Here is a 12,674-nt window from a genome sequence, read left to right as displayed (position 1 = left end):
ATCAATACCCGTTAACAGGAGAATTTGTAAACATGGAGGATCATATATCTTTGCAAAAAAATTAACATTTTGTTCTTTATAATATTCTACGACGTCTATGATAAATATTGAATCAATTCTCTTTCCACTTTATGATCCCTCGCATTATATCTCCGTTTTTTTGTTGGATGTAATGACTATCACTCCTCTCGTTTTCTTCCCGTATAATATTTATTTTTTCTAACGTATCTGTATAAATGTCTATCTGGAATTCCTCTTCGGTACTACTTATGACACGAAACTCACTCGTGTTTGGATATTTTGCCATTCTCTTTATGAAAAAGAAATAAGTAAATAAACGGGTTGGTAATCTCGAGTTGTATATTACGAAACCTCGAAACGATGTATACCACAAGAATATTACTTTTCTGATTTTCTAGTTTATTAGTCTAGGGAAGTATTTATTTCACTAGATGTTTCAATACGAGGCGAGTTCAGCATCGAAAATCTCCTGAGTTTTATGATTGTTTGTTTACTCCAACCGATATCACTACCTCGTACGGGGCGTATTCGGGTACGATTGCACTCCCTTTCGTTATCACTCCTTTTAAGTGGTTTAGTGAAGCACCCCAGACCATTGTGAATGTACTTCTTTTTCGTAGAACCGACTGATATACTTTTCATATAACTGGGTAATTTGACCATTCCTCGATTCAATGACTGAGCGGTTCTCTCGGTGGGTAAATACGGGAAAGAGGGGAAGGTAATATTAGGAATCCATAAATGTGACGAGAGATTTTCTCCGAATACGTTTTTTCTCATTGTGCAATAACGAAAATGAATTCGATAACACGAGCAATATGCATTTGTTTACAAGAAAGGAAGGTAATATTGCGAGAAAATGTTTTCAAAGAACTTAGAAGTAGATATAACTTCCGACGAAATAATTTTTTTTCTTCGTCGGAAGGTATTTCTACTTCGGCATTCCTTGAAAACATTGCATCCAATATTACCTTTCCTTCTTGTAAAGAAATATCTGTTGCTGAAGTTAACAAAGACTTCCTTTTCTTTATTTCGCAATAGTAATAAAATATATGGCTTCAGATAAAATCTTTTCTCCTATTTATTTTTTTTTTTTCGTAATATTACCTTGTTTTCTTTTACGTATTTTTTCTCCGTGAGGACCACGGACTTATTTAATGATTATGAAGGAACCACTGTTTGCACCGCAATTTTTTGAGATATACATATTTCTCTGAGAATTACATTCTCTCTGAAGTGCCTCTGTTGAAACGGCACCATAAAGCAAATCAAAAGATCATTCCCCCAAAAGGGGATAAACAAAATTAGATTTTTACAAAGTAAAATGATTGAAAGGATGTGCATATTGAGAATAATCGATAGAAGGAATCAAAAAGGAAGAGCAAGGATAAAAATAAAAAGAAAATTACCATCTACGGTAGTGTCGATTTAAAATTATTGGTAACATTGTGAGGAGATTACCGTGGATGACAATATCTCGTTAATATATGAAAAATAGTGGGAAATAAGTGGTAGAATATATTCGATTTGATACTTCAATTTATTGTATCCTTCGGAAGGGAGTAAAATTTGTTTATTCAGTCATCATTTAAGCAAATCTTAAAGAGATCGAGAAAAGGTAGGTTTAGAATAGTATACCAGCATGTAATCAGTCGCGATAATTATTCCATATCGTCTATATCATTTTAAACAACATACACTTGATAAGATAAGACATACTTGAATTTTTTGTGTCTCTCAATTTATTATTTTGCCGATTGCTTTTATGCAGTCCTGTAAGACGTAATTATTAATAGAGGGTTGTAAAACTATTTTCGCTAGACCTTCGTTACAATTCTAGAAGTTAACTTAGCGAAAACTTAGTTAAATAATTTTTCCTCGTGTGTTCCGCCTGATGTGTTCGTGAATGAATTGATTGTTCTTTTCACACGGCAGACGGATTCTATACTTATGTACACAAATACATACACTCATATCTGTATATATATACACATATATATCTTACTATACACTAGAATCTAATACATTTATATACTTATTTATTCATATATTGTCTACATGTTGATAAAGTATTTATCTGATATAAAATAAAAAGTATTTATCTGATATATAACATCGCATCGAAAACTATATTCTGGGAATAAATGGAAATATCACTTTAGCACTTTATATCATTTCCACCCTTTTTATTCCTTGCTAGTAAAACATCATTATTCTTTACCGGATTTAAATTTATTCAAAACATTTGCGGTAGTTGAAGACAGCTGCATAGCACATATCCATCGCCTTTTATTTCACTTTATAAAAATTTTTATATTTCCTCCGTCGATTCGATCGTGTGAAACAACTACTACGTGTCAAGGAACAATTATCACAATCATTCACGAAAAATGTACTCGTTTATATAGAAGAATGAAATCAGTCGTGGTACATCGATCTGCACGAGACTTAAACAGATAATTAAATGCTATAGCTAAGTAGATAATTGAATTATATTGCTAATTGTATTATCGATTTGTCCGCGTCGTTGGATGAGAGGAAAACTAATGGAATATGGTAGGCAGAGGTACGCAGACACGGGCACTCATGTACGCCCACTTGAACTGGCGCACGGAAGCGCGCTAGTATACGGAGAGAGGTAATAAAAATTCGTTTAATATGACGGTGCTTGACTACCAGTATGAGAGAATTACGTACGTGCAGATCGTGAAATTCCCATCAGTAACCGTTAACAAAGGAATTCACTCTACCTAGCAAATTATTTCGTCTAAATTCCTATATCACTGAAAAACGTATATTAAATATTATGAATATTTATGAATATATATTGACTGAATATAGGGTGATCTAAACGTGGCCTTAATATTTCATATATTATTTAAAACTATTCCGATTTTAAAGTACTTCGAATAATATTTTTTTTCACTATTATATCGAAAAACGTTCAATGTTTCAATCGTCGCAGCAACTTTAATCCTTTTGCAATATAAACAACCCTTCCATTTCTTTTCGATTCTCCGTTGACCAAGGTCCTGCTTACAACGTCGAACGGCTCTTCGAAAAATCTTTTTGAGCACAGTCGACTGTATCCCCTAGCTAGAACCCACTTCGATCCTTTGAGAACGGGATATTCCGTCTCTTCACATTACCATACGAATGAAATATTCGAAAACAGCGCCATATTAATCTCGTCAAGGTTCGTAGCCATTACCGCTATAAATTTTTTCTTGTTCTTCCTGCTTTATTTTAGTCACATAATGTGCAGGATATGGATCTTTCCGGATGAGTTAAAGTCAAGGACGATTTTTCGAAACGAAATATCTTGCCTTCGAGTCTAACACGCTGCTTTGTAGTATCTCTAGGAAGTACTAAAAAGTTTCGGAAGATGTTGATAAACTTAGATAGTACAATATTTTCGACCGATAATGTGTGATTCAATCTATGTTTTCCATGCATGAGATATGTCTATATGTACTTCTTTTTTTCTTCTTTTTGAATTCGATCTGTAATTTAAAGCGCCATTACCACCGATGAACTGTAACACAAAACTGAATATGTTAAAGTACAGTTTGTTACTTCTCATACTGATCAATTTGGCAAAATGTCATATAATTTTTATTAAGACATAAAGGAATTGGAAAAAAATTATTTTTTGCACGAATAACATTCCTTGCCGCAGTTTTTCTGAAGGGAATCAGAAATGTGTGTATTAACATGCACAAAATATTATTATTATGAGAGAATATCAATAATATAATTAATTGCTTTTCATTAAATATTAATCCTTTCTAGAGAGCGATCAATAAACATGAAGCAAAAGCGTTTATCTCAATATGTATTCGTGCAATATGAATTATTTCATATGGTAGTTAAAAAGGGATACTAATAATATGTCGATTTAAAAGGGATTAGTCGAGAAATTCATTTATTCCCAATCGATATACACTGCAGTCTTGACGGCCCGTTTGACAGCGTAATAGGAAATATTGATTGACTTGCGCAGAAGCGTATTAAAACGAAATACGAATAAGAGAAAAAGACGATATAACGAAAAAAAAAAAAAAACAGCAAAGATGACAAAAGATTTTTTCTGAGACCATATTCTTTATTACTGCGTAATAAAGGAAAAGGAATGATAGTTTCAAGAGATAAAAAAAAAGGAAAAATTAATTCGTATTGATTGTCATTTTTAAACATACAAATAAGAAAAAAGTTAATTGTCACTCGTCAACATCCGTTAGTTAAGTACAAATTGTAAACTATAAAGAAAAAAAGAAAAGAAGAAGAAAAAGAAAGAAAGGTAAGATGTCGAATTAAAAGAGCTTGTTAGAGAAGTTCCTTCCTCTTAATTAATTCCTCTTAATTTCATCTTTGACCTTTCTGTTTGTGAATGCAATTAAGGAGAGCAAAACGTAATAACCTTGTCTGCTCGGCAACCGCTCGAACGTTAGCTATAAGGATGGTAATTTATTGCGCAAACATTGTCCTACGATTCACATCACATTATAAATCATAACTTTGAAACCAACTAATGCGTTACAATGATATTCGGTTTATATGAATTTGTAGACATGGAGGATCGTATATTTATGCAAAAAAATTAAAATTTTGTCCTTCATAATTTTCTACGTTGCCTATGATAAATGTTGAATGAATACTCCTCCCACATTATAATCCCTCGCATTACATATGAAATCTCTTTTTTTGCTGGATGTCATTACTATCACTTCCATCGTTTTCTTAGCGATTAATATTTTTTATTTCTAACGTATCCGTATAAATGTCTATGTGGAATTCCTCTTCGGTATTACTTATGACTCGAAACTTACCCGTCCTTGTAAATTTTGCCACTCTCATAATGAAAAAGAAATACGTAAGTAAACTGAATGGAAGACTTAAATTGTATATTACGAAATCACGAAACGATATACACCAAAAGAATATTACTTTTCTGATTTTCTGACTTATTAGTTCTGGGATCTATCTAAGAAGATAATATCAGGAAACAAAGAAATATGACGAAAGATTTTCTCCACATAGAAGTTTTTTATTATTGTACAATTAATGCTTCGATATCTTGAGCAATATGCACTTGTTTACAAGAAAAGAAGATAATATTTAGAGGAATATGAAAGTAGTTATAACCTCCGACGAGAAAATTTTTTTACGACAGATTTTACAATAAAAATTACATAGTAAGAAAATTATAATATCATTAATATCTAATAATATTAGAACGCTACTTTTGAGTATAACTTGAAATTACGAAAGAAGAAATATTACAAATTTCGTATATGTATTTATGATTAATTTCATAGCAAATACAATTGATAATTACAATAATTATAACTATTGTAATAATTATTACAACAATTATTCATAATAATTAATTATATTATAAATAATACAATTAAAAGCATAATTAAAAAATTTGAACTTATGTAACTATAATTAATACATAATTTTATAATAAATACATAATTATTTATATAATTTTAATTAAAAAAAATACAATTTTACATGATAATTTCGATTAAGAATGAAACGAATAATTGTCGATTGCATTACAAGATTCCAAGATTTATGAGATAATTTCTCATTTACGTAGAGGAAATGAAAACTGGAGAGGGGAATTTTTTATGAACAAGGTAGGAAGCATGGTCTTATAACGTGACAACGGTTTATTAGTTAATTAATTTCGCCGGGGAAAGTCATTCCTTCGGTGGTTTTCGAACTAGTAATACACGAGTGAGTGCCATACGTGAAATATGCCCGATGTGTATATAAGTCATACATCCGAAAGAACACCTTTACAAGCAATTGAAACGGCAGAAACAATTTCATCATTCTCACTCGTCATACTCTTACGCCATCAATAATCTTTAAATTTAGTAGTTGCCGTTTGCATCAGAATTATTACAACGTTACATTTCTAAATTATAGCAATGAAACTGATTCTCTTGATTCATATCATTATAATTATTATTTTGTTGTAGCAATAGAAGTTACTGTAGCACTTAAATGGCATCATCTGACTTATCTTCCGTACAATTTTATACAATTAAAATGAACGAATAGCATTGATAAGTCTTAACTAATCTACGAATTTTTACTTGTTTTAAATATATACGAAAGAAAATAGAAGGCGAAAGCAATTCCTACAACTGATAATAATTACACAGGAGCCGAATTTACGGATATCTTGATTATAACACTTGTGTATAAAAATTGTAGTCCAATCTATTTTCCAAAAATGAAGATATCAATCAAACATGTAAAAAAGTGATTATTCAGTATCAAATCTACCTCTATATTACCATCATGTTGCAATACATCAATATAAGAAGATTTAAGAGTACTTAATCTAAGAGGAATAGCTAAGTCTCCTTTTTTTGGTTAGATTTTCGGATTGCTTCTTGAACGACTCTTCCGACCTCGCAGTCCAATGCGCTAAAAGATGAAATTCATATAGAAAATTGGAAACGATATGTGACAAATTACTTATATCTGATCTTTTCATACCTCGTTTATAAAAATCCGGTATTAAAATCGATGGTTACTGTAGTAATGCGCAAATAATGGTGCCACGTTGTTTGCATACACCGCAGAATTAGGTGCTTCTCTCGCGAATTTGTGTTTCATACGGCGTGGAAGATTTGAATTGAATTCACTTATAAATGGAAATACTTTAATGGAACTACTTCATAAAATCTATGTAAAAATTCAATAAATTATTATAAAATATACCTATGATAGAGATTTTGTATTCCTCATTACATTTTACAATTAAACATAAATCTTATCTCTAAAACATCTTACCTTTCGGCAAACACAGCCTTTGTACTATCCATGTAGAATTTATGGTCGGAAGAACAGGAAGTACCGACATAAATATGTTGCACTTTGGATGTCGAATATTTCTTTACCACGATGAGCGTAGTTGAAATTCGTGTATCTTCTTTGGAATTAAACTCAAATGTAAGTCAATTGGACTCCTTTGCAATACTGCAAGACTATTGCAACTGCACCTCTAAAATAATTTTAAATTCCTAAGTTAGTAAAGACTCATGATAGACATTCAATTGTTCATCTAATTGTGTAGGTAACAAAGATAAATCTATTTACGCGCCTTTAAGTGATATAAAGTATCTTTTCCGAAAGCAACAAATTATAACTATGATGGTATTGATCAGGAAAATCAGTTTCATTTCGATAAAATATAATTGAAATTTTATAATAAGTCACATATTAATGACTACTGATAAATTTACCTTATATTGATAACATAAACAGAAGACTAGTGAGAACGAAGAAATTGTTTCCACCGCCTGAACCGCTTGTTAAACTACCCTTAGGAACGTATGATTTATAGACATTGGGAATATTTATTGTACGTCACTTGCTCACGTATTGCTAGTTCGACACCCACCGAAGGAATGACGTAAAGCTTTTTCGCCGTCCTCAGCCAGACGATATTCATCCCCCGCTCGTTGCTATGGTTGCTTATCATGGCGTCAAAGAGTAGGCCCTCTGCAAAGGGTTATTACGTTTCAAATAGAATAATCAATATTTCCTATTATATGTTCGAAAGAAGAGAAAAGGTCATAAACTGAGAGGAAATGCATTTCTCTATTGATCTCTATTAACTACCATATGAAATAATCCACATTGCATAACAGAATATTGTAACAAGCGCTTCTGCTTTAGTTTTATTGATTCTTCTCTACCAAAGATTCACATTCCATGAAACGACATACTTTTATCGATATTCTCTCACAATAAAAATTTCTTCCGGGCGTTAATATACATATTTTTTTTGGTCAAAATAATAATATCGTATGTGTAATGATCAGGTTGAGAAGTATCTGTTTTTTCATTATGATCCTTATATACAGTACCTTACATGAACAAATACATTTGTATGAAAATAGTTTCGTCAAGAAGCCTTCGTCAAAAAAATATTCTTCATCTATCGTGGAATATCAAGCAAATGACTTTCGAAGTTGTCGGGTGTTATGATCTAAAACGTTGTGCTTGAACATTTTTAGTCTTTTGTTACAATTCTCCAGAGGTGACGTGATATGACGCTTAATATTATATTATTATAACTCGAATTTAGAGAAAAGAAGAAAAGAAAAATGTATCTATATATCTTATGCGCGGACACTCAATTACATAGTATCGATCGGCGGAATTCTACTATCTAAAATTATCAACGATTTCCAAAACACTTTTAATGCTTCTTGACGATACTCTCAATCAACGCACTGGGTTTGGAAGGAACGCGTTTCCCTTTCAAACATAATCCCTTTCTTTACGTGATCCGTAATATTGTGTTTTATTCCGCCTTCATTATGTAATCGAGATTGACCAGGAATAAGAGGAAGAAAAAGCCCAAATGTTTATAGTGCAGGTGACGACGAACCTTGCAAGATTAATATGGCATTGTTTTACAAATAATCATTCGAATGTTGGTACGACGAGACGGAATATATGTTATTGAAAGTTTCCAAAGATAAGTGGCCTTAGCTACTAGATATAAGCGAGTGTGGTGGGAGAGATTTATCGAACGGCTGTTCGCCGTTGCAAAGGGAATCTGGATTGAAGTGGAATTAAAATGGTACTCAGGCTAACATTGGTACTGGTTTAACATTGAAAATGATTAAATCTCCATGTACGATCAAAAGATTCACCATTTTTCGGGATAATGGTGTAGCCCGGGAACACTTTTAAATTATGCGATAAATATTCAGAGTAAGTTTACCTCACCGTGTCATCGTTATATCGTCAATTTAAATAATTAATCAACATAATTAAAAAGAGACGAAGCGTTTGGTTGAATGTTTCTAAATTGTTTGTCGGAATATTCACGTCATGTACTTAAAAATAACATATAAAGAACATTTTTCAGAAATGTAGGTATATGGACGAATTAATTTACTGCCTAGCGCAAATACATTTCGATTGGGATTTAATGAAAAAGCATGTACACATTGCGTTCTTCCAAACGTTTCGTCAAGTACCTTCATGGTAATCGATTTTTTATTACCCCCCTCCATGTAGCAATGCTCTTGAGTTCGCTCATGCGCGCTAGTTCATGTGGGCGGGATTACGTGTGCGGTTCTGTAGGCGTGCACGTGTACATCTCCTTCCTTATTTTGACAAGAAGAAAGGTATTTTTTCATTTGTTTTCCTCTCATAAAACCAAGCAGACAATTCGACAATACGGTTAGTAAGGTATTTATATTACCTATTAGCTGCCTTACTGAATGTGCAAATCGATGTATCACGACTAATTTAGTTCTTTCATACGAACGAGTACGTTCTCCTAAAAATTTATTCCCGACTGGAAATTTTGAAGTATAATCCATTTATATTTCGAATAATAAAATATTTCCTATACTACGCTTCAAACTATTTACTTCCTCGGGAAATATTATCTTTCTCGGTTCGTGTAACCGTATAACCGAGTATAGAAACGACTTCATTATACTTCTAGTAATATAATATGACAAATTTACTTGGCATTTTTCTAATATTTACTCGAATGATTAAATATCTCCATAAGCGTACATATAATAAACATTTACATAATACTTCCCCCAATATAGTATAGATCTATTATATTGTTTTCTTACTATCGTTGTTCGATCAAACGCTCGACTTCGTTCAAAGTAAAAGTTATAAATGTTGTGGAAAGATAGCTACTCCTTGAGATAATCTTTTTTTTTTAAATATAATTTTGGAAGACTCCTTTTCTTGATAATGTCGACATTCTCTTCACGATAATTATATAAATATGAATAAATATGTACCTCAAACATACGGTCCTCATTGAAAAGTAGATAAACCAAATTCGATGCTTACAAAGTAAAATAATCACAAGGGAGAGATGAGGTATATAGAATGACCGATAAGCGGAATCGAATGGCAAAAGGAAGGATAAAACCAAAAAGAAATTTCCCCTTGTGAAATTATCTATCCATTATTACTGGTAACATTGTGATGAGGTTACCACGGATGACATAAAATCTCGTTAATATCTGCAAAATAGTGGTGGCCGAAATAAATGGTAAAAAAATTTAATATGATCATTGAATTTATTGTGTTCTTTAAAGAGTAATACAAGCTGTTGATTCTGACTCTAGTAGTCATCCATGCAGGTTCTAGGAACTTCAGAAGGTGGAACGATATATAAGCACCCCCCCAGGTACAATAATGGACTATATCGTCTATATCATTTTAAACAACACTCTCGATAAGATACGGCCTATTTTAATGTTTCTTTTCTTCAATTATCATTACCTCTATTCATTATTCAGCGGGATCATTATTGTTTTTATACAGTCAGTCCTGTAAGACGTAATTATAAATAGAGCAGGATAAAACAATTTTCACTTAGAACTTTGTAAGTTCATTACATATTGTTTGAAGTTAGCTTGGCGAAAAAATTATATAAAATTTTTCCTTATATTTGCTATGTGCATGAAAGAAGTTTTCATTATACTTTTCAGACGGCAGATAGATTCTCTACATACATATATATAAATGTGTGTGTGTGTGTGTGTGCGCGTGTGTATACACATATTCGTTTAAATATTACGAAGATCGTAACGCGCGAGGAACATGAAATAATTTTAACCTAATATCTCAACAATTTCTAATTTTAATCTCAGAGTGGTTGCATCTGAATTGCGTCGCTACGTATAATGTCAACAAAAACGAACCTTTGAATGAATTTAACGGTTATCTTCACTTTCCACAGCGGAGAACTTCAAACTTAATACTTTCGGTAATTTTAAATCCATTTGAACAAAATAGATGGACGAGAAGTTAAATAAACCACTGTTTTAGTAACATTCCGTTAAACGCCCCACGGGACACCTGCAAAGCAACAACTATTTTTAATTTATTTTCCGATAGACTTAAATTTTGAAATGGCGGTCGTTCGCTATCTGTAAAGTCGTAAAATGATTGATTTGGACAGTTACCGGATCAGTCATCCTTTCTACTCCGACGAGTAAACATCGAAGCTCTGTCGCAACCGCCTGCAAAGAATGAAGAAAATTACGAATGTGTATATAATGAAAAATATTAATTAAGTGTTTCTCTACGGTAATTGTAAAATATGTAATGAACCAGCGAAAATAGCAGTATCTCTCTCTATGAATAAACATAATTAAGCAAATTATTACTATGAAAGATATTAGAGGGTGAGATTCATGATAACTTTTAACCCGTAATATCATATCACTATTGATCGAATGAAATACACTTTTGTAATAATTGTTAATTAATCAAAAAAGGAGACTGGTCAGTGTTAACATTCCAAGGTGATTTTATATTATTGCAAACATTTTACTAAGTATCCTTAATAATATATCGACGTATGCATCATTAGAATCAGAAGTGTTACAGATGTCTAATTTATGCAACATGATATGGGAAGCCAATCTGTAGGGTCATTGTTTCCAAAGCTATAAGAATACAATACGATCAAATTAGAAATTAAAAGCAGAATTTTCACAAAATTTGTTATTATAATTATTACACGCTGCTAATCAAGAAAATAAAAAATTACTTACAGGATATTGCCAGGAATAAATGCTCGTGGTAGCCTTTAATATTCCTCTTTAATGATTCCTTGAATTATGCGGTCCACTCTTCTTGACGTTTATATAAGGAATATCGACTGTTCGCAAAGTATGTGGTGACGCCGCATCGAAAACTATATCCTGGAAATAGACGGAAATATCAGTTTAACTTTATATAATTTTTACCTGTTTTTGAATAGTAAATAAAAGAGGAAATATATGAGCTGATTTTAAGCAGAATGTAATAATACTACTATTCTTCATAATGTATTACTATTCATTTATCGAAAGATAGTTCTGTAAGAACCCGTCAATTAAAAAAGGAGACTGTCAAATGTAACCATTCCAAGGGATATTCGTATTATCTAAATATTTCACTAAATTTTCGGACAGATAACCCCAATTATACTATTTTCTCTGTTTAATATTATACAATAATATATCCGAGACAAATTGCACCATGTAATATATAGTGTAAAATAATAATAAAAAACTATACAACTTTCTATGATGTATTATATAATATGCTATATATAGAACAGTAGAATTGAACAAAAAATTATATAAAATACAGTATAATACGTTAATATTAAACTATAAATATATAAAATACAAAAATGATTTAACTAACCGATAGCGTGTTGCTTAAAATGCTACAGATGGTTTCCATTATTCGGACTGGAGAGGCGCTTTTATATTACTCCGGTCCGTCCATCTTCAAAGCTCACGAGAACGTGCTTGCCGGGCGACTCGAAACAGAATGAACGGTTCATATTATTTCCGCGGATGGCTCGTAACCCCTCGTATAGTAAGTCGAGCATGCGCTGTTTGGTCCCACTCCCTCTCACATATATTCACGACGGTGGCACCCCCGATTATCTCTTCACAATGTTGACAATAACTTTGGATCAATATTACCGTAAAAGGGAAATTTCTTCTCGCCTTTATCTTTCTTTCCTCCTTTTGATCCCTTTTCCTCCTTTGATACCACTGTTCTTCATTCTCCATATTCATATCTTTTCGATCGTTTCACTGTGTCAAAATCGAATTGTGTTTACC

General features: G+C 32.0%; 3 long non-coding RNA genes across 8 annotated transcripts in view; 1 reads left to right on the top strand and 2 right to left on the bottom strand.

Annotated features, from left to right (window-relative positions):
* The window catches only part of LOC127070089 (uncharacterized), a 51,915-nt gene that overhangs the window by 15,844 nt on the left and 23,397 nt on the right, over positions 1 to 12,674 (bottom strand). The gene's annotated exons all lie outside the window — the stretch shown is intronic.
* Positions 1 to 12,674, top strand: part of LOC127070147 (uncharacterized) — a 43,953-nt gene that overhangs the window by 10,759 nt on the left and 20,520 nt on the right. The gene's annotated exons all lie outside the window — the stretch shown is intronic.
* Positions 5,395 to 12,603, bottom strand: LOC127070155 (uncharacterized). Its single transcript, XR_007784251.1, has 8 exons — positions 12,247 to 12,603; positions 11,607 to 11,756; positions 11,013 to 11,069; positions 10,749 to 10,905; positions 7,293 to 7,551; positions 6,841 to 7,051; positions 6,544 to 6,732; positions 5,395 to 6,471 (listed from the first exon to the last, which is right to left on the bottom strand). It is a non-coding gene; the product is annotated as an uncharacterized LOC127070155 (long non-coding RNA).

This window comes from Vespula vulgaris, chromosome 17 (assembly GCF_905475345.1).
Source record: "Vespula vulgaris chromosome 17, iyVesVulg1.1, whole genome shotgun sequence".
Classification (NCBI taxonomy): Eukaryota; Metazoa; Arthropoda; class Insecta; order Hymenoptera; family Vespidae; genus Vespula; species Vespula vulgaris.
The sequence above is the reverse complement of the archived record's forward strand: the minus strand, read 5'-3'. Positions and strand labels throughout refer to the sequence as shown.